At 43.1% G+C, this 23,776-nt stretch overlaps 1 protein-coding gene and 1 long non-coding RNA gene across 33 annotated transcripts in view; one reads left to right on the top strand and one right to left on the bottom strand.

The window, feature by feature from the left end:
- Positions 1 to 23,776, top strand: part of LOC139580992 (uncharacterized) — a 587,892-nt gene that overhangs the window by 130,422 nt on the left and 433,694 nt on the right. The window lies entirely within an intron of this gene.
- LOC139580986 (transcription factor 7-like 2) overlaps positions 1 to 23,776 on the bottom strand; it is a 103,987-nt gene that overhangs the window by 78,822 nt on the left and 1,389 nt on the right. The gene's annotated exons all lie outside the window — the stretch shown is intronic.

Here is a 23,776-nt window from a genome sequence, read left to right as displayed (position 1 = left end):
CAACAAGAAGGTTACCTGTTAATTTAGGTAACTATTTAGGTAACTATATAGTTCCATGGCCGTCGGGTTGGAGAATAATTATATTGAAATATAAAGGGAAGAATGCAGGTTCCTTTAAGAAGCATACACTCACCTTGTGAAGCAATAACATCCTTCAGATAGAGAACATGCGTACACACTCACACATACACACTCAACCTTCACATACATGCATACAGTACAGTCGTGGCCAAAGGTTTTGAGAATGACACAAATATAAATTTTCACAAAGTTTGCTGCTTCAGTGTCTTTAGATATTTTTGTCAGATGTTACTATGGAATACTGAAGTATAATTACAAGCATTTCATAAGTGTCAATGGATTTTATTGACAATTACATGAAGTTGATGCAAAGAGTCAATATTTGCAGTGTTGACCCTTCTTTTTCAAGACCTCTGCAATTCTCCCTGGCATGCTGTCAATTAACTTCTTGGCCACATCCTGACTGATGGCAGCCCATTCTTGCATAATCAATGCTTGGAGTTTGTCAGAATTTGTGGGTTTTTGTTTGTCTACCCGCCTCTTGAGGATTGACCACAAGTTCTCAATGGGATTAAGGTCTGGGGAGTTTCCTGGCCATGGACCCAAAATATCGATGTTTTGTACCCCGAGCCACTTAGTTATCACTTTTGCCTTATGGCAAGGTGCTCCATCATGCTGGAAAAGGCATTGTTCGTCACCAAACTGTTCCAGGATGGTTGGAAGAAGTTGCTCTCGGAGGATGTGTTGGTACCATTCTTCATTCATGGCTGTGTTCTTAGGCAAAATTGTGAGTGAGCCCACTCCCTTAGCAGAGAATGGTCTCAGGATGCTTTACTGTTGGCATGACACAGGACTGATGGTAGCGCTCACCTTGTCTTCTCCTGGACAAGCTTTTTTCCGGATGCCCCAAACAATCGGAAAGGGGATTCATCAGAGAAAATTACTTTACCCCAGTCCTCAGCAGTCCAATCCCTGTACCTTTTGCAGAATATCAGTCTGTCCCTGATGTTTTTCCTGGAGAGAAGTGGCTTCTTTGCTGCCCTTCTTGACACCAGGCCATCCTCCAAAAGTCTTCGCCTCACTGTGCGTGCAGATGCACTCACACCTGCCTGCTGCCATTCCTGAGCAAGCTGGTGGTGCCCCGATCCCGCAGCTGAATCAACTTTAGGAGACGGTCCTGGCGCTTGCTGGACTTTCTTGGGCGCCCTGAAGCCTTCTTCACAACAATTGAACCGCTCTCCTTGAAGATCTTGATGATCCGATAAATGGTTGATTTAGGTGCAATCTTACTGGCAGCAATATCCTTGCCTGTGAAGCCCTTTTTGTGCAAAGCAATGATGACGGCACGTGTTTCCTTGCAGGTAACCATGTTTGACAGAGGAAGAACAATGATTCCAAGCACCACCCTCCTTTTGAAGCTTCCAGTCTGTTTTTCAAACTCGATCAGCATGACAGAGTGATCTCCAGCCTTGTCCTCGTCAACACTCACACCTGTGTTAACGAGAGAATCCCTGACATGATGTCAGCTGGTCCTTTTGTGGCAGGGCTGAAATGGAGTGGAAATGTTTTTTGGGGATTCAGTTCATTTGCATGGCAATGAGGGACTTTTCAATTAATTGGAATTCATCTGATCACTCTTCATAACATTCTGGAGTATATGCAAATTGCCATCATACAAACTGAGGCAGCAGACTGTGAAAATTAATATTTGTGTCATTCTCAAAACTTATGGCCACGACTGTACATACACACACACTCAACCTTCACAAAGGCTTCAACACACACACACACACACACACACACACACACACACACACACACACACACACACACACACACACACACACACACACACACACACACACACACACACACACACACACACACACACACACACACCTTGGAGCAGTTTAGACTCCATATTCATGAGGCCCATTCCCTGTGCAGGCCAGAGACCCATTACCAGGGCTCCAGCTCAAAATTCAGAATGGTTCCAGGACACATGAATGGTTTCAGGACACAGGCATGGAGCCCTACACCTCCAAAACTGTGAAGACAGTTTGCACTACAGCAGCTGCAATACTCTGTACTAATACAGTATCCTACAGAAAACATCCTCATACCTCCATTGACTGAGTCAGATTAAGCCTAGTTTAAACACATCAACTAATCTGCTGTTCCTGAGGGCCATATGATCTTACTGACTGTGATACAGGAATAATTATTTTTCATCCATTAAACACACACACACAATATAGCAGTAGGAAACTAGCTCTTCACTGTCGCGGCTTAATAAATAAATAAGTCATAAGGATGTGGTTATTGGAGCTCATTAAAATGGAGGTCGCTGCCGTGACAATAGGACCCCGGGAGGGTCAGGGAGGCTGCTACTTGGGCCGGGCTGTGTCTGTGTGGGTGTTTCTCCTTCCCGTCTCCTGTCCCTCGGTACCCCACCCAGGTGCCCCCGCCCCTCACCTCCAAATCAACTGCCAATGACTCCCCCCTTGCACACACACTCCTCTCTGTCTTGTGCACACACACACACACACACATGGCTAATTACAGCCTTGCTTAATGACTGGGTGATCTGTCTGACTCTGAAGACCTTCTCCTTCACCACCGACACACAAACATGGGCACAAAAGCCAATTATTGAGGAATCTTTAATCAGGTATTTTACCAACTCCCTGTTTGGCTTTGCTACAAATGTCACTGTTTGGTTTTCCTAGGGGTTATCTCCCCCAGCCAAGGGAAATGTAGTAGAAAAGGAGAAAGATACAGGGGTAAGTGTGAGAAAGCCTGCTGTTTGTGACCTCTGCCCTGTATACTTTAAAATAAATAAATAATCTTAAAAATAAAATATACATTATTTTTGTCACCAATGAGTGGATATACTGTACATCTGAAAACACTTTGTTACTGCCTTCTTCATACCTCTTCTACGAGCCCCTTAAAAACGGACAGAAATCCCACACCATGATAATACGTCGATAACGAGCTGAGGCCATCTATTGATCAGTTTCATTTTGCATCTATTAGCTGGGGAGGTGCGGCTCGAGGCCAAAGCAGGCGTTACACACACTGACAGCCAGGCTGGATGGAGATCCTTACACTGATGTTCACACGCTGTGATTGACATGGAGATACGGTAGAGCTCAGCACAACCGCCCGCGTTACAGCAGGCGGGCTAATGACACGTGTGAGTGTGTGTGTGCATGTGTGAGAGAGAGAGGAGAGAGAGCAGTCCACAAGTCTTTGCTAATTGGTGCAATGAGACAGAGATAAAAAAAAAAGAGAGAGGAAAAAATATTTTACTGTAGCGCCAGAGTCTCACTTTATTATACCATTTAGCCCCTATATATCCTATATTCTCACTAGTTTTGTGGTATTTCACATGGCCACATCCAGAATGAGATCAATTCTGAAATTGTTTTCTCCCTCGAAGGGATCATTTCTGAGATACTGATGCTGATAATAAGCTAAGCGTTCATCATTAGATCAGTTATGTGTCGTTTACCAGTGAGTGAACACAATAGTGTGCCTCGCACGCCCATGTCAACACGGGACCTGAAAGGCTGGATGTTCTCCTCCCCTTAACACATTCTGACAGTTATCAGATAAAAAAAATAAAAAAACAACAGGCAGATGAAAACATCTGAACATGCGTGTAGCAAACAATATGGAGTATTATCCTCTCTTCTGAACACATCCACCAACGAGGCCCGGCATTGACGCAACCCACTGCAATATTGGGAGCTGCATGTCATCCACGCATTAAGAAGAAAATGCTTGGTCCTGGCATCGGCAATAATTTACACTGCACACCTTAATACAGGGGTTATGAATAAACCTATATATAAACCTATAGAGATGTAGATACAGATTCATGAGGTGCTTTTTGGTTCTTGTTGTGTTCCAGATAGGTTCCATAAAGGTTAACATGGACTCGAAAAAACCTTGACTACAAACTGTGTGTTTTTGTCAGCTGAGGGAAGCAGTGCAGCGGCGGGAGGAGGAGAAAAAAAGCCCTCAGCCAAGCCATCAAGTTGAACATTGAACTTCACAGTAGTAGCTGCCTTTCTATGCCTCTCCTTTTGATGTTACCTCCAAAGCAAAGGATCAAAGGCTTGGAGTGTGGCGTGGGGAAGTCCCAGGCTCTTAGTCTGCCAGTCTGTGATATATGCAAAAGTCTACGCCAAAAAAAGAGAGGGCAAGCTAGGCAGAGACAGGGGAGAGAGAGTGCGAGAGAGAGAGTGCGAGAGAGAGAGAGAGAGAGAGAGAGAGAGAGAGAGAGAGAGAGAGAGAGAGAGAGAGAGAAAGAGAGAGGGAGACGGACAGAGAAAGGGGGAGAGGGAGAGACAAAGAGTGGTGTGAGTGAGAGAGCAAGAGAGAGCAAGCTTGCAAGGAATGTGGCTAAATAGTATTTTTCGCTTTTAATGAACGGCGGGAGATGATGCAATCGGCTGCTTTCTCTTATGTTGTTTTAGCTACAATGAGAGGTGAAAATAATGTGTGTATGAATCAGAGAATAGGCATTTGTTTGATACTGGGGGGGGGGGGGGGGTACTGGCAGTGTTTGTTACCCTGCCCCCAATCCCCCAAACAGCCGTGCAGTACCTACCCCCAACCCCCATCGCCTTTCGAACATCAAGGGGGTGAGGCTGTGTCGTCTCTACATAAATATACAGTGTGCTGTTAAATAGAGGACTACAGCAAACACAGTGGAGATGAAATGCACAGACACACACAATACGGGACATGGACAAACACACACACAAAATGTGGGCTCAGCTGGGCCAAATACTGTAGCAGGTGTGCTGAAATTGTCAAACCTTTACTAGACACATACACACACCCTTTCCCCAAGGCTATAGGATTAAGAGGTCCAGCTGGCTGACAGCAAACCCTTCGTTCCCACGTATCCCGTCGATCTCCCCCCACAGCCCCTTCACCCCTGGTCTGCCAGCTAGCCAAGTCTGCGAGGAGGACACACCTGAACTTGACATCGATCGGCCCCAAGCTTTTGCTGCACACAGACACACACACTTGCGTGCACAGACACACACACACATACACACACACAAAATCTAACCAAAGAAAAAGAGTGGCGAAAGGCAGAGGACACCTCAGGGAGGTGTATGGTTGAGGATGGATGAAAAGCAGGGCTGGGAATCGCCAGGGACATCATGATACAATATTATCATGATACTTTGGTGCCGATATGATATGTTTTGCAATACCCACGATTCTCATAATTCTATATGTATTACGATTCGATACTCAATTTTTGTTGCGATTCGATGTTGGAAACATCTTGCTCACCATATGTCTTCCGCAGAGGGACAAGAGAGAGCCATGAGAAAACTCGTTTTGATCAGTCATGGAAATAAAAGTGCTGAAAACAAATTGTCTACCTATTTAAAAATACGTTTTTGTGCAGGTACCAACTAACGCAAAAATGATATTGCGATATTGATAAAACGATATGATACGATATATCTTCCAACATAATATCCTGATCCTTTAGTAAATATTTTCTTAACTCTATTTCTGAACTGCACTGTTGGTTAAGGGCTTGTAAGTAAGCATTTCACGGTAAGGTTGTATTTGGCACTTGACGAATAAAATGTGATTTGATCTGATTTGATATGTAACTGTATCAATTTTTTCCCCCATCACTCTTTCCCCCCTTGATTGGGAGAACTCTGAGAACCTACTATCCCTGCCATCCATGAACCAACTAGAACACTGCATAGCATACAAACAAACACACAAGCAGTCTTACGCCCAACACACACATCTAAATGCCCAGCCAATATCAATGTCAGTTGTGTTTGTCCATCTACCCTTGGGTCACCGCCACAGCCCTATTCTTCAAGTTACAGATTCCTTAAGAGTCATGGCCTTGAGAGAGGGAGTGGGGAAAAAAGACTGGAGGTACAACATAATGAGCCTGTTGTTGGAGGAATAGGAGAACGTGAGACAGGGGAGAGGGAGGAATATATAACATGGCTGGATCTTGTTTCGCAACAGCTGCCAGGTCAATCTGGACTTTTTGCATTTCCATGTCTTTGTGTGTGTCTGAGTACGAGTAGGCCTAGGCAATGTGAGTGGCTGAATGTATAGGTTATGATAGAACTACAAATTATTCCCTCGCATCAAGTGCTAAGGTATTGTATGTAAACACAAAACAGATGGGGCACTTCCCATTGAAAATGAGTAGTTGAAGGATAAGGCCTTTGTTGCTATTCATTCACATGCAGAACCATTACGTCCAATCTACAGTATAAGACATTCAGGCTTTCATTGACCTTTAAATTAGTGCATACAGCAAGAGAGAAATTAAGCACACAAAAGTTAGTGCTCAGGCTCTGTAGCCATACTAGAGCATATCTGAGTGATGGCTGAACTGTGGAGAAAATACAGAAATTGGTGGATGCACTAAAATAAAAAAAATAAGGTGACACGTTTGGAGTGTGATCAGGGCTTGTGTTGCTAAAGCTCGGCTTCAGTCTACCTCGCCGTGATGGATAGCTAATGAGCGAGAGAAAAATCCATCCGGTGATACAACAGAATACCATCGACAGGGCAGATCGCTAGCTCCCTCCTTATCAACGACGGGTTAGGGGGAAGAAAAGACAGGAGGATAGACGAGGACAGAGGGGGGAGGGAGAGAATAAGAAAGAGAGAGTGTGAGAGAAAAAAAAATCCCAATGATGACATTAAGGATTTACTTTCAAAAGGACTCCCATTGATCTTTTTTGATAGACCTGCAATAAATCAAACCAGATTGACTCACATGAGGACGAAGCCTAATCCTTTAGTCAGATCCAGAAGAACTCAAACCAAACCAGCTGTTAATTTAGGCTTTACAAGATAAAGCAGGAGAAATCCAACCTGATGTACCCTAGGGCATGGGCTTACATCATCTCTGTAAAGCAATCAACTTATTGCCAGTTTCGAGAGGTAATCAGAGCACATACTGTGTGAGATAGGAGGGGGAGAGGGAGGAGAGAGGATGAGGGAGAGAGTGAGGCAGAGAGAAAGAGAGAGCAGAGAGAAAGAGAAACAGATAGCCTGAGAGGCTAGAATAAATAAGCACAGAGTACAACAAAACACTGAAAGGGGAAAAAAACTGAAAAAAACGATGACCTCAAATCTAGAAACATAGCCCAAATATTGCTACACTAGAAAGTATGCAGGGTTTTTTCCACATTGTGAATGTCTAGGCCTACTGCTACACAGGTCTATTGACTGAAACGCTGACTACGTGAAACAAAGTAACTTTGAAAAGATACCTTGAAGGAAGACGCTGTGTATGTGGGAGTACCTTACTCCAATTATCTCTGGAGCAGCAATATGAAACAGTGAGTGGAAAGTGGTAGGAGATGGCAACAGTAGCACTTCGGGATGATAGCTGAAGTGGAGCAGGCAGACTGCTGAAGGGGTAGCAGGCAGTGGAGGCCGCCGGCTCTATTTCTTGCCCTGAGCACCCTGTAATTTCCCTGGAGCCTCGCCCAGTCTCGGTCATGGTCCCCTATGGCTGGTGCCACCTCACCCGGGCCTTGCCAGCCACACTGTGGCTGCGCCATAGCAATTAAAACGGTTATTTTTGTTTGGGCCTTATTTTTCTCTCTCCCCCCTGACCGCTCCCAGCGGAAGTATTGCAAGACGCCATCCAGCCCACACTGGTAACATCGTCTAATGTCTTTTTCAGCCATGCATCCTGTGTTTGTACGTGAATGTGTGTGTAATCATGATATAGTTGTTAAGTTCCTTTTCTGATCTAGGCGTGTTACCACAATGGGGATGCAAAGAATATGCATACCATACACACACACACGCAGAGTTCACCCCTTGTCCTGTTTACTACATGCAACAAGATAAAATCTCAAATCCAATTCCGGGCCGTACAGGACCCTTCACTCAGGGATTTCAGAGGAGGGGTGAAAAAAAGCAGGCTCTGTAGTCTCTGGACACTGTCCAAGGGAAACTGATCCTCAGGAGTCAAAACAAAACCAGACGTGAAATCAGAGTTAAAACAGCTCCACCCTTGGCCCACCTCAGCCCCCCTCAAATCCCTTATCTCTCCGCCCTCTCGTGGTTACACTGGATGCACACAGGGATCACCATGACTTTGTGGGGCTCCTCTCGCCCCTCCAAATTGAAGGAGGTTTTGGGGCTTTGACACGGACCAGTACTTGTGTGTATTAGTGGTGCGCGGGTCAGCTGTTTGTTCACCCGCACCCGCCCGCAATTGCTAATAAACCATCCGCAACCACCTGACTATATGTGATAAATTGAAAATCTGAGGCCCGCACCCGACCCTAACCCGCAAATATAGACAATGCGCTGTAGGCTCAAGTCAGAGACGGCAGAATGTTATTTTGACAGGAGGTGCAGGATTTTTTATATATTTTTCTGCTTATAATTTCAGACATTTTGGAAGGCTATTTGTTAGTCAACTTGTCTATAATTATATATATGCAGCTTCTTTTATGTCATTATATGTTGCCCTAGAAGACTAAATAAACCCTTGTTCACCAGAATAATGTCATATCGATAGAATGAACGCGTCAGTCTAGTTGACAACAGTAAAGTTCTCTGTGATCTCTGCTACTTTCGTGGAGCAAAGACATTTAGGGACCAGAGAGAAAATGCAATAACCAAAAAATATATATATATATTTTTTTTTATCTTAGAAAAGCTGAAATAGAAAGCTGAGAAACCGACCAAACATGTTTCTGGTAAGACTTTAGTTTGGCTTGGATACATATTTTTGTGGACTAAATACTATCAGCTGATAAAGACAGCACCTCTACAGACGGTATCTAACTGCGCATTCGCATAAGATGATGAAATAAATAAATAATATTTCTCCACTCCTGATCACGAGTCAAAATTTTGCCTAAATTTGGTGTATTATTTTACTGCAAGAAATGCTTAATTCTGCATGAGTTAATATTAAGGCTAGGTGAGAGGTTATAGACCTACAGCCAGTGTCCAGATTTCAGTTTCCATTTAACCCATCTGAACAGCAGCCTACAGTTCCCATGACGGGCCATAGGCCTATTTGAAGACCCCGTCTTGTGACTGTCGAATTTGTATATAGTGGCTCAAAATCATCACACATAACATAGCCTGCACTGCTATCATCCTCTTTTATCATTTCACCAAATCTTTCCCCAAAATTACTTCTCTGGCCCTTGTATTTATTTTCATCTCTCCATGTCACAGTTTTTCTCTTATTGAATTAAACTCTGACATTGGCCTTTTTGCCTCGGTGGATCGACATGAACTTTTTCTGCCCATTCGCAAAAGCATTTGGCGATTGGCGTGTAGGCCATTTGGCGCTCGTACAGTTGGGCCCTAAAGCTTAGGCTTATGCACTAATGCCGGATTGCCTAAAATAATTAAAGAAAACCCTCAGAATTATACATGTATGGATTTTTTAAGGTATTGTTTTCTCTTTATTCAACAAGCCTGCACGCCCACCCGCCCTTCATCCACACAATATTTCATGACCCTAAAACTGCGGATATAACTGCAGCGACTGCGGATTATGAGTAAACCCGCACATCACTAGTGTGTATACAGGACACATCCGCCACCCAGCCTGGGCCTGTGGACCTGTGGTTCTGACAGCCCACTGGCCCATCCTACCACGGCCTCAAGGTCACACTTTTAATTACACAGAAACAGTAATCTCACGAGACAGATGGCAAGCAGGCCGCCTCTCAATTACTTTATGCCCAATTGAATCATTACTGATGTTATTTGCAAAATTATGGCACACAAAAACACCACAAAACAGGATTTGTGCTACAAGTGTGGGGTGGGGGGGGAGAAAGCAGATGCGCCTCTTGCCAAGCATCTGTGACAGAGATCAAAAAGGAATGGAGAATACAAGCGCAGGACAGTGTTAGTTTAAAAAAACTATAATACTATAATCAGTACCAGTGAAAATAGACCCTTATTTTTCATGAAGAAAAACAAGTCGGCTCCCAACAGCCTAGTTTGGTAAACCACATAACAAGGGCAATTTAAAAGTGAGGAAAAGTGTTTGTCTCTTAAAAGGAGAGAGGGAAGAGAGTTTGGTTTACGGGTTCTCTCTGGGCCCGGCAGTTTGTCTTTGGGGAACATCCCGGGACTCGGCTCCTTTCCTGAAAACCCAGCAGTGAGAGAGCTCCGCTCAGTGTCCGCCCTGCAGATGCTTCGCTCTTCCTGCCAATGGCTTCTGTGAACAATTAGAGGTCGGCTTTCCCAGCATCTCTGACCACAGCTCCCCAAGCATCTCAATCTCTAGCCCATCATTTCGAAGTGTTGGCTACTCAGACGTGCTTCAAACCAACACTGATGCTGACCGATATTGATTCGATATTGATACTACTACAAATGCCAAAGCCAAAACCAATGAAGAAAAACACATCCTGGTTAGTTTAGGCAAGAACTTAATAGCACAAATATTGCTGCACCGATGCTCATAAATACTTGAACTTGAGAGATAAATGCTTCGGTCTGACTGGTTGTAAATCCCCAGGCTGATTGGCTGCTCGTTTGGTCGTTGGGTATATATCTTGTGCTGATTGGTTGCACCCTGGTGTGTCATGTTCTACGACATTTATTTGGAGCCTCGTGCTAGTGGGAAGTGCAGCCCAACAGGCCGGAGGAGGGCTATAAATCTGCCCTAACCATCGGAGGGACAACGAGGACATCAATGTAACAGAACATTTCCCCTCCCAACAAGAACACTATGGCGACTCCCACCTCTTCTCCTCGATTAGAACGGAGCACCATGGGCTAAATCAGCACAGGAACTTTCAGGGGGATATATGAGACTGACTCGCCAAGTTGAGTCATTTAGACTGGGCCAAGTCTGAATCCATATACAGTATAATGGCTGTGAAAAATATCTGTCCCTCTAATGACCCTAATAAGACTGGCAGCTCCCCACTAAATGAGAACAGTTGCGTCTAGTGGCACGTCCTATGTTGTAAAACGATCCTCAGCACATATAGAAAACTTCCAAGCTGTTTTTTTTTAAGTCGGGGTGAGGAATTCCGTTGGCCTACAGAGCGCGGCCAGCAGTTGTTCTCCCAAGAGAGTGGTGAGCAACTAGGAAGTAGGGAGGGGGTAGGAGGGGGGATTCTGGAAGATGGCTGGATGTTACCAACCACATGGCATGTTGAGAAATTGAGGGATTCTTCCAGAGGGATTCGTAAAATGTGGGGGTCCGCAAAGCGATGCCACAGGCCAAGTTACAGGATGAGGAGGTGTGGGGGTGGTGGGCGGAGGAGAATACAGACAAGACCAAGGCAAACGTAAGGCTGAGAGGAAGTAGTGCGTATGGTCCAGTACATCACTGGGGCCAAGCTTCCTGCCATCCAGGACCTATATACTAAGCGGTTGTCAGAGACCCCAGTCACCCAAGTCATAGACTATTTTCTCTGCTACCGCAAGACAAGCCAAGTCTAGGACCAAAAAGATCCTTAACAGCTTCTACCCCCAAGCCGTAAGACTGCTGAACAATTAATCAAATGGTCACCGGACTATTTACATTGACCCCCCCATTTGTTTTTTACACTGCTGCTACGCTGTTAATTATCTATGCATAGTGACTTCAGCCCTACCTACATGTACAAATTACCTCGACTAACTTGTACCCCTGCACAGTGACTCGGTACCGGTCCCCCCTAGATACATAGCCTCGTTATTGTTATTTTATTGTGTTACTTTTTATTATTTTTTCCTTTCTGTTGGTTAAGGGCTTGTAAGTAAGCATTTCACTGTAAGGTCTACACATGTCGTATTCGGCGCATGTGACTAATAAAGTTTGATTCGATTGTTTGATCTCATGCACATCCACTCCATGGCCCTGACAATAAGAGTTTCCTGTTGCAATCTCCAACTCTGCCATGGTTCAGGGGCTAAGGGTTTGGGGAATAGCAGATATGAGGAGTCTACAGCTCCAATCACTAGGCCTATAATGTAAACTAATCCACATCCTTGGATAAAATAATGAAATGCAATATTGGTCCACAGTAGTAGCATCTAGTGGCCTGCTAACAACACTAATCCCCGCTGAGATTAGGGTGAAGAATGCCACCCAATACCTTCTCCTAACCCCACACCACAGCCATGGACTCCTGCCCTCCCAGCTGCTGTGTGTGTAGCAGGGTGGGCGCCATGGCAGGCAGCTCTGACACCTGTCTCGAACAAGTGCCAGCATTCACACAGTGACTCTGGTTTCCTGAAGCTCGCTGCCTGGCAGTCAGGTGACAAACACTAACCCACAACTCCTCTGACAGTGCACACACACACACAGTAGGCACACAAACAGCAACATCTTAACCAAGAGGCACTTAAGTGTGATCAAGACCACTTACAAAGCCTCAATACCATGGCTAGAGAGGCCATACCCTCTCATGTCTCTCAGATATCAAACCCCTGATTCAATCTGTGGCTTGGAGCTATAAACCAACGCTTCCCCCAGTCTCTCGCCCGCCCCTGTAACCACCATTTTTGCATACCGCTCGACTTGCGTAACTGTTGAGTGGTTTCTCTCCCGGGAGACAATGACTGTGTACAGCGCAGGCCAAATCTTTCAACTTTAAATAGGCTACAGACTGTGAGAGAGACAAAAAGACGTTCGGTCCACTGTATAAAAATAAACATTTCTATGAGTGTTGAGTAATGTTGCTTCTTTAAAGGGTTGCTGAACTTCCTGATTTGGCCTTGGAACTTCCTGATTTCGCCAATTAGCATCAGCCGAATGGTGTGCGACTGTGGCAAAGTTGGTTTGACATTTGATAGCCTACCTCTGGGGCTAGATAGGGACTGTCTATAAATTACACAATGTAAATGGGACAATATGTTCATGTTGCACATCTTTTAATTGTCTCATTAAAATCTTTCAATATACAATATACACTACCGTTCAAAAGTTTGGGGCTACTTAGAAATGTCCTTGTTTTTGAGCCTGTAATCTAACCCACAAATGCTGATGCTCCAGATACTCTACTAGTCTAAAGTGGGCCAGTTGTATTGCTTCTTTAATCAGGATAACAGTTTTCAGCTGTGCTAACATAATTGCAAAAGGGTTTTCTAATGATCAATTAGACTTTTAAAATGATAAACTTGGATTAGCTAACACAACGTGCCGTTGGAACACAGGAGTGATGGTTGCTGATAATGGGCCTCCGTACGCCCATGTAGATATTCCATAAAAAATCAGCCGTTTCCAGTCTACACTGTATTTCTGATCAATTTGATGTTATTCTAATGGACAAAAAATTTGCTTTTCTTTCAAAAACAAGGACATTTCTAAGTGACGCCAACGTTTTGAACAGTAGTGTATAGTTGTTTAGGGGGTTTTTAGTCATTGAAATATTGAGTTATTATCATTTAAAAATAATGTCCCATGTACATTGTGTAATTTACTGCTGGTCCCTAACTAGCCCCATAGGGATATCGATTATCAAACCAAATTGACCATGGACATTACGATCGGTTCACGTGCAGCTGAGCTCCGAATTGATGATTACTTGGGTGCTGCCAGCTGTGGTCATGATTGAAATAAACCCAACCCAAGGAAAACTCTTACGGTACCCTTCATTCTGCAACATACAATTTTTTCCTTTCATCTCGCAAATCCCTGTTTTTTGGACAAGACTGACTTTATGACCAAAATTATCAATGATTACATTCAAAACGAGAAGTTGGTTTTGAAGGGCAATCGCTCTTGAAGAGAACAGTGAGAAGGAGATAGCGTGCCTGGAGTAAACATCGGAATCCATGCTGTAATTGTAACTTAATTGTAAACTCCCCCGAGTTCACTGAGAGTATCAGAGTCAAGCTGGGTCAGGGGGGGGGGGTGTAATTGAGTTGTAGTCCAACAACAGCTAGGCCTACAACTGACACCACTGTAGCCACTTTGAAACATTCTACTATTACTACTACTAGTGCTAGCACTTCTTTATCCATAATATATTTACGCTATATAGTGAGCTTGTCACCACTGTTGCTTGTATGAAAAGTACTCCAGCAGTATACCACTAGTAATGGGGGGGGGCTAAGGGGTCCAGGCTGGTGCTGGGGCAGTGGACTGGACCTGATTGAGCGCTGCAGTCTCTGGTATGGAGATGCTGCCGGTGCTCACTCTACCGCCCAGTGGACCACAGCCCCTTTCCCCGCCTCATTTGCACAGCAATCCCGCTTTTCTGCACTCAGTGTATCTTTTTGTCATTTCCCTGCTGAGGGTCCATTTGTATTATCTGCTGAAATGGCAGGCAGAGGGAGAAGGAGGTAGGGAGGAAAAAGGGGGGGGTCTGGTCCCAAGGAGACTGTGTTTCTTTACAGCAGTGAATCTCAACGGCAACCTCCCCCTGAACACACACACAGACTGACACTCAGGCCCAACTCCCCTCCATGACTAATGTGCCCCGACACTCATACATCACCCGTAAATTGGCCAAATGAATTAACCACGGCCCCTGTGTAGTGTTACAGACTTTAAATGGATTTTCCTCTCTCCAGGTCTGCCCAATAATTGCATTTATCCATCTTGTTGAAGCGCAGTTTACACACTTGCTAACATCATGCCAATCCCGGCTACATTTTCCGCTCCAATGGCGGGAGATTTGTCATCGGATCATAACAGGTAATTCAAACAACAATTAGTTTGATGACTCAACCATATGTCAATGTCTGGCTGCCCAGTAGGAAAGGCCTTGGTGGAGCAAAGGGCCCTTCTATCTGCCTGTCTGTCTCAACCCCACCCTTTCTCAACTCTCCCCTGTTTGCTGAGATAAATAGAGTCTTGTAATTATTTAATATCAATCATGCAAACCTCCAGGTTGAAGCAACCCATGCCTGTGGTACCTAGGAAGTAAATGAGGCCTGTAGGCAACCATGCAAACACACAGAGACAGACGAGGCTATGGCTGTGAACACTGGTGTGGGTGGGGGTCATCTCTACACTTGTGTAGTGTTTGAACAGTAGTGCATTAGACACTCTGGGGCCCACAGGACAATTCAGCTATGTAAACACAGAGGAACTTCCTTCCCTCCGGTCCTTCAGGCCTGCACTAAGACGACCCACTGTTTAAACAGCAGAGAATTCCTCCGCCCGCCTGGCCCTACCAGAGCAGCTGCTCTCCACTGAGGCCTCAGTGCAGGACGGACCAGAGACAGGCTCAGTGTTTAGTCAAAGTCCTCAGGGTAATCTTCCAAAGACAAATAAATATTTACAGACAGACAGAATCTGGACTGAATTGACAATAAAGACTTAGCATGGCCATAAAAGGTGTATTATATTTTTCCTCGACTGTAATGTCTGAATGGGTTTTATTTGTTCGCAGAAATTATAGGCTAGTCACCTGGGCAAAGGCAGATGAGCTAACCAGAAGACCAAGAGTTAACACTGGGAAAATGTTCCATCCTAAAATCTTGCCACTCAACGTCACCTGTTATGACAACGCCAGCAATATATCTTTATTGATATTTGAAGAATGCTCGACGCATAAAGATACCGGGGCAGTAAATGGGAAGATAAAAAATAAGATGGGGGGGCAAAGAAACTCCTCGTTCTAAAGGGCACTGTGACAGACGTCACAGAAGCCGGTCACATGATCTTCACCTGCCACCCCCGCAAGATGACAGGATGACAATCCAGACCCCTGAGTATACTTTCAATATTACATGAATCACTTAAGTTCAAAGATCTTCATATTTGTCTTCTATCATTATGTATAAATCCTTTCAATTGACTGTCAATCAAACCTGTTATAATACTGTACTAGGCCTAATCTAGAAAATCATCTTTTACTTTCATCCTTTTCCCTGTAGATATTTATCTTAGTACTATATGACTTACTAACACCGTGAACAACAGGTCATTATTTCAATTGTTTTCTACTTCAACAGTGCTACATTTCTTCTGCTTGTCAGTTGATTTGGTCCTCATTCCACATCAGTCCCCTCTGGCTGACAGCGACGGCCACTCATCCCACCTCAGGCCAGTTGTCCAAACAGACACTCAATTCACTTTGACCCCTTGGGGAGCCAATTGACAATTCACTCAGTGCTGGGAGTCAATTTCTTCACTTTTGGAATTGACCCCAAACACTGCTGACGCCATTCCTCAGTGGAGAGTAGAATGCATTAGGGGCATTTAAACATATGCTTTTCATACGAACAGCCCCCCCACCCACCCACTCACACACACAGACCACAACATACAATATCCCACAACAGTGTCAGATGTGGTATTCAATCTACTCTACTGCCTACTAAGAACACAACATAGCATGTGCCCATGTTGCCAGCAATTCTCATGAAATGTTATCTACTGTACACAAATTGACAGCTGTCTATTTTAAGAGGGGTAGGCTAATATTATTTTATGTAAATAGATTTCTAACGGGCAGCTAAAGAGCTGACACTGGAAATGTTCTCTTAATCTATTTTTTCCGGACATTGTTGCACAGACCCGGAAAATCTATCACTATTCCACAGTGTGTGCAAAGGGCTTACATTTCATTAGCCTTGTGCATTTTTACATACAGTAATCTCTGAAACATTTTGTTCTAAATCCTACAATAATCTGGAGATTAGTAGATACATTTCTTCTGCTCTGGCTCTAAAGCTCCCTCACCTTTTCAAGCAGTTATAAATACAGCACCTTTAACGGCAAACAAGCAGACAATCACCTCATTAGTGCGCTCCCCCACACACACAAACCACTCCGCAGAGCTTATCCTCCTGCAATTAAAAGTTGAATTAGAAGATTTAAAAAAGACATGGTTCTCCATGATGTGTTTGACACATTACAAAACGGTCCCTCGCATCTGAAAGGTTTTTGTCCAGATTATTTGAACAAAGTGAAAGTTCCAGAATCCAAATGTGCAATCACAAACTAGACAGACAGGATACCAAATTATCTATGCTCCTTACAAATCCAGAAATCCTTGACATTTGTGAATATCTGAAATACAGCAGATAATCACCATAACAGGACACTCGTCAGACTGCTGCATCTTTTTATGCAGGATTTAATATTGTAATGACAATGTCCTAATATATGCCATGTATTTTCCCTTTGAAGTTAAAAATAGACAGGTAGGTTCGCTGTAGTTTATAACAATGGTGAGATGGTATAGGGAAGATTAAGTGCTAAAGGGTGGTGGTTCACATATTTTCACCAAACATTGCAGGTGATGATTCATAATCACTTCTCCCAAAAACACCAAGCTCTCCTGAGTGAGATTTCCACACAGTGGAACAATCTAGAGCAATCTGACACATCCATACAAGCCTGGCCTACTACAGGTGGTCCCTGCACATTGGCATGGCTAGTCATTATACAGTCCAACATGATCATTAAGAGCTATGATGACGTTACACCCCCCCCCCCCCCCCCCAATGGAAAACTCAAGCACTTCTATCTCTCATCATAAAAGGGTTAGAGGAGCAGCTCCTTTCCCAACAGAAAGCATGTCAGCCTCCCTGCACTTTGACCCTCCCCAAAAACACTCCAATCCAAACAAGCCCAGCACCACCAAATTCCTCCACCATCAAACAATCCTCTCACTCGACGACGCTTTTGGGGCCGACATTTTGATAACGAGGCATGGAAACAGGTGGAGAAGTGGCCAGAATCATTAAGAGGAAAAGCCACACACATGGCCTGTCCACATCAACTGTGGCAATAAACTCGTCCCAACCCCCCCTTCTCTTAGTCTTGCTGTTTTTTGGGGGGGGAGATAAATGTGAGGCCTGGGGGCACAATTGTTTAGAGATCGAACCAGGAACTGTCGCTGCTCTCATTGCCCCGGCATTAACAGAAATGATGCGCCCTATTCAGACCACACACACACGTCGCTGGATGCATTTCCCGCTTTTCTTAAACCCCACATTCTCTCCCACTCCGCTGTTAAACTCCTTTCGCTGCTGGAGACTCACGGCATAATGAATGAATGAGCTTACAGAAATATGCACACTCAGACGAAAAATAAATATACCTAGTCTTAAATTGAACAAATAAAAGTATCAATAATTATTTACCTAAAAAACATACAGTAAAATATCTTACATATCCATTTAAAAAATGCTACATAAACAGTTTTTCACTATAAAAGGTCATTGGTCTAATTATCCTTAAACAGGCAATCAATACTACAGAGCTACATCTTATCTTTGTACTGGTTGCAGTGCAAAAGCACAGCTCTATTGTAAAGGAATACAAACCCCTGCTAGCACCTGCTCTAAACTATATTGATCCCATAATTGATGGAAAGAGAAAACAACTTTGAGCTTCAGTAGAATTATAGAATAAAAGGATGAGATTGTCTATCAGTATCATCTAAGGAGTCATTGCCTGCAAGGTAAACCTTGACATCTCGACTAGCAGTCCAGGGCTAACGCAACCAAAACTCCCAACACGTGCGTTTGTATCGGAACACTTGACAGATATAAGGACAATAGAGCAAAGAATCCTAAGAACTGCCCCTTGAAATTCAAGGAACATCCATGCATCTTACATACTTCGGATCTAGGGAGCATAGTACGTAGAACATAAAACGTGAGTGCACACTGCATGCACATACTGTGCCGCACACATATGGTACATAGATGCAAATGCAAACACACAAATAGGATATAATTTGATTTCCATGTTTCAGGGAGCCCCAAGCCCTGTGGGCCGGCAGTAAGACTATATTTAACAGATGACAAAAGTTGCATTCCAGATGTACAGTGAGATCTTTGTGTTGAGCTTTATGGAAATGCATGGGAGAGAGAGAAAATGAGAGAGGGGGTGAGTGGAGGGGAAGGAGAAGAGGGGGGCACCAGTGCACAGCTGCTAAGCCAATGCTGTTTTTTGAGACAGAATAGTATAAAGCAGTGTGGCCCAGTGATAGGGAATTGGAAGGTGGGGGGGGGGGGGGGGGGGGGGTAGTTGTTGCGGTATGGGGGAAAGTGTATTTGTCAGTAGTCTATGCAATGTGCCTCCCCAGCCACAGTTCTATTCAGGAAGAAAAGTTTGATATTTCAGTTATAGGCCTATTTTTATAAATAAATGTGCATTCAGCACAACACACATTTGAAATTGAACATCAGATTAGTAGTTCTATTACACAAAGCTCAAATTGCATAGGTTTGATAAATAAATTAAACAAAACCAGGGTTGATTGTGCAGTTGGGCATAAACTACACCCAAACTCTGTTCACTACCACCAGGGAACTACTCCCATCACAGTATTTAAAAAACCTAATTAAAAACACACCCATAAACATGTTGGACTGACTGATTTTGTTGTGTGTGGCTTCAAACGAACTGACCGAGAGCCATTTTTGTATGGTTTCACAGCTTAGCCTGCCAACATCATCAGCATAAGACAATTAAGTTCTGCCAGTGAAAGAAAAAAACATCAGTAAATATTTACATCGCAAATCTTTACCAGTCATTCACTAGGCGCTAACAAAACCATACTGTACTCTCCCTCTCTCCCTCCTTCCCCTCTCTCATTCTCTCTCTTTCTCTACATCTGCGATTCATTGACTTTACAATTTACCACATGTCGAGATGGAAGAGGTCGAGCCTCCATCTGAATCACGACACAAATACGCAAGTGATTTATTGTTTTAAAAACTGTGGGCCGATTTAGTGCAACTCCACTTTTCCTGAGCATTACTCCTATTGGCAGACCATGAACAATTACAGTTCGGACTAATTAAGCTTGGAGAATGTGCAGTGCGCCGCTAATGTCTAGCAGGCCTCGATTTTAGTTTAATGGTGCCAAACTTTACTTCCCAACTTTACTCCCTCAAATCCAAAACAGATTGCACTTTTTATGGGTGTTTATCAAGCTCAAGAAAAATAAGGACCTTTTATTTTCTTTGCATGGGATGAGAAAAATAAAGAAGTGGAAGGGGGGTGAGAAAGAAGAGAAACGATAGAGGGAAAAAGAGGGCGTGAGGGAGAAAGAGAGCGTGTCCTTCACAGCCTTCTAAAAAAATGTGGAGCGCATTTTGCGAGGAAAGACTAAATGTGGACTCGTAGTGCCATGAACCCCCTGCGGATTGCAATTAAGCCCTATTAACATGTAAAGCCAATTTGATAAGGTGTGGGTCTATCCCCTAAATCCGCATTAAGATATCTTTCCTCACCTCGCAGGGACAAGCCATTCAGAGCTGTACCAGAACACACATAATCCATATGATATTCTATTGTTATGCATATTCTGCTAAGATGTTTAAAAATATACTGTATGTGTCAATTATACAATTTTGGCCATACCAGTACATCTACATACACACAAAGGATTACACTATGTATTAAATTTGGGCTAATGTACAAATACCACTGCTGATCTGATGTTAATCTTGCCACAAATCCACCATTCCCTCCCAAAAATGTAAAAATTGTGTAAGTCACTAATTGTGAAGGCAAGCGCCATTCATTTTTAAATAGGTGGGTCTACCGCAATAGAAGAGATACTGCTGCAACAATACAAGTGAAACAAAGAAAATAGGAAAAAGGCTATTGTTTCAATCATACAATGCCTCTTGCCAAGCTTGCTGTGGAATCGCCACGGGTTTCGAGAGCGTATTTTTTTCACTCTAAATAGACCAGGAGATGCTGGGTGTTGCGTTCTCGCTCCCTCTCTCTTTTTTGGTTCTTTTTAAAACTACTCATAATTAGACGTTGAAACCCAAAACCAAAAATCCCAGCCAAAAGTCTGCAGGCCCCAGGAATTATGGGGCCAGGGGTGGCGTCAAATATCTTAACATTCATAAGTCCGAGGCAGTAAATAAACCCGGCGGATTTACGGCCCTGCAGCCCTATGCCAGAGTGCTGGCCGCCCAGCCCCCGCTCCCTCTCTTTCCTCTCTCCATACCTGTTGAGGTGTGATGTTAGCCAGCAGCACTGGAGTTAACCCGTCGCCTTTTCAGAAAGCCCCATGTTAGCATGAGCATCTGCACAATCGCAGAGAGAGAGGTGCAAGGAACAGCATGGCACCCGGAGTTAGCTGGCCAGGCCACTTCACCAATTCAACCTGTTCCCACTGAACCAGCAGGCCTTTGTGTGAGGTTGAGAAAGGAGGGAGAAGAAGGAATGGAGGGACGAGGGGAAGAGGGGGAGAAGAGGGCAGGAGGCCTAACACCCTGGGCATAATGTCATGTCAAATTGCTAAATTATCCCAAATTGTACAGCTTTTTAGATTTAGGTGGTTGGAAAAAACAAACTCTCGCTCGTTATAGCTGTCTGAGGTCAGACAGATTATAGTAACCTCCACACATTCAAACACACACACACACAGACTCACACACAAAAAAAGACATGCAGTAACGGAATCACAGGAAGCATAGAAAGGCATGCCCAAAATGTCAAGATCATGGCCAGTTGACAAAAAAAAGAGAAATCAAGTGGCAAGGCTGTAACATCACTAACATCACAATCATATCACAATGGGCCATTATATGTCTAAAAGTATGGAAACAACAAAAAAAGATTGCACACACATGCCAAATCATGAATTCCAAAATAATAGCACTGAACCGTCTGCACCAATGAGACCCAAAATTGATCAACTGAGAAAATTGGATTGAGGAGAAAAAGCAACCGACAAAGCCTGCTATATCAAAGAACCACACAACAATGGAGTGAGCTAGCCATTTCTAATCACAGACACAGTACTAGTTATATTCGGTAGCCTTCCTTACTAGTTAGGGAGGAAGACAGATAATCAATGCCCAGGTGAATTATTGATGCTATACATTTATGAATACAACAGCCACAAAAAAAAACACTAATGGGTGGACACACACGGTGCTAAATGTAACCGACCTGAGAGGAGGGTTGGGTTAGTGCACTAGGTAAACCATCATAAGCCAAAAAGGTATGACGTGATCTTGAATAAAGCTGTACTGAACATTTATAGTGCAGTTTTAATTGTGCAATACATTTGATCACGTTTGCAACGCCTCCTTGTATTGTAAACCAATTAAACACGGATCACTGGGTTTTTCTAAAATGTTATTTTTGCAGATGATCTTATCTTACATACAGGGAAGTGGTGGAGTAGACAGAATGACAGTGTGTAACAAAACGGATCAAATAGGCTACTATGAAAACCTTCCAGGTTTGAATTACCCCTGACAACCACTGAACTAATGGGCACAAGGAGGTAGACTGTACACAGACCTGATATCAGATTTGAGACATGTACAGCAGCATCTTCTTACACTGCAAGGGCATTCCATGACTTTGCTCATATCAGTTTGGTATATAAGCACATTCTAATGTGGAAGTTACGTGTGCAAGCACTGGACCTGGCACTATAGAGAACATGTGCAAAACGAAACTAACCCATTGAAACAAATAGCCAGCTTAAACCCAGTGTGGGTGTGTGCACTGATGGGAATAAAGGATGACTAGTCCTGCAAATGCACCAGTATTGTGAACATGAGGGACACACTACTGCGTAATAATGGTAAAGAATGTCAAACGGTCTCAAATATGCACAAGACACACATTTAATAAAAACACCAAATCATAAAATATACAAATAGCAAGATAATTCGGTAAGATGTAAATAAAGTGTCATGTATGTGCAATTATTTTGTAGACATGTTATAAGACATGCTTAAAATAGTTCAAACGTGAACATGTGTCAGACACAAAAGGGTGCATTACATTGTCTATCACATGTGTGTTCATTTTCAAGGTGTGTGTGGTGCACTAAATTGAGGAAACAAATATCAGTTTCATTACCCAGAGGTATATGTGGGGGTAAGATCATATTTCCTAATGCCTGGTCTTTGCCTTAACCTTGTAAAATGAGATGACAGGTCCTAAAGCAATGACTTGTAATTGCAACCATTAAAAAATAAAATAAATAAATAAAATAAAAGGTTTAGAAAATTATCCCGCCTAAGCATTGCTATTGCCCAGTGGGACTAGGAGGTGGCGAGTAAATGAGTAAGTATGCATAATTATAGCTGAGCTGATTGCCTCTAATAAATAACATGAATTTATTTATAAATAACGTTTTACATGGCACATGCTTTTAAGAGCATGGTTTACCCATTACAGGCTGGAGTGGTATACATGGGCTACAACATGTAAAAATCAAACAATTTCCAGCCTATAAATAAATGATTTCAAATGTATTTAAATGTTTGAGGTAAAAATATTAATGTCTGCATATTCAAAGTAACTGTCAATGACATGGCTCTTTCAGCTAATGTAAACGCAGTTTGACAAATGCAAATTACATAAATAAACGAATTAACACATTGGCTTTGTTTTTATAAGGTCCTTTCTCAATGCTTTTCTGAGTTTCCTGTATGTTGATATATTTATAGAAACTTGTGTTAGGTGTTATTATACTGCCCTAGGATAAAAAAAAGTTGAAATGGGTCATGTGTTTTAAGCGTTAAAGAAAAAAACGTTTTCAATGAGGTTGTGAAAACAACGTAGCGAAGGCTCAGTACAACATTATATTAGGGGGCGGTATGAAATCAAAGCCATAGGTAGCCTAACAAACACTCGCACAATAATACAGCAATAATAATAATAACAATGATAATAATAATAACAATAATATAATCAAGAAGAAGCAGCATAATAATAATAATTTTCAATTGTCCACTATAAACTGCTGTTATTATTGAAATTAATGTTCATGTTTTGTACTATAATTTGATCACAGGTGTACAAAAAATAGAATATTCATCATGTGCGCATGACCTT

Source organism: Salvelinus alpinus, chromosome 7 (assembly GCF_045679555.1).
Source record: "Salvelinus alpinus chromosome 7, SLU_Salpinus.1, whole genome shotgun sequence".
NCBI classification, from domain to species: domain Eukaryota; kingdom Metazoa; phylum Chordata; class Actinopteri; order Salmoniformes; family Salmonidae; genus Salvelinus; species Salvelinus alpinus.
Note: the sequence above shows the minus strand (reverse complement) of the source record. Positions and strands in the feature narration are given on the sequence as shown.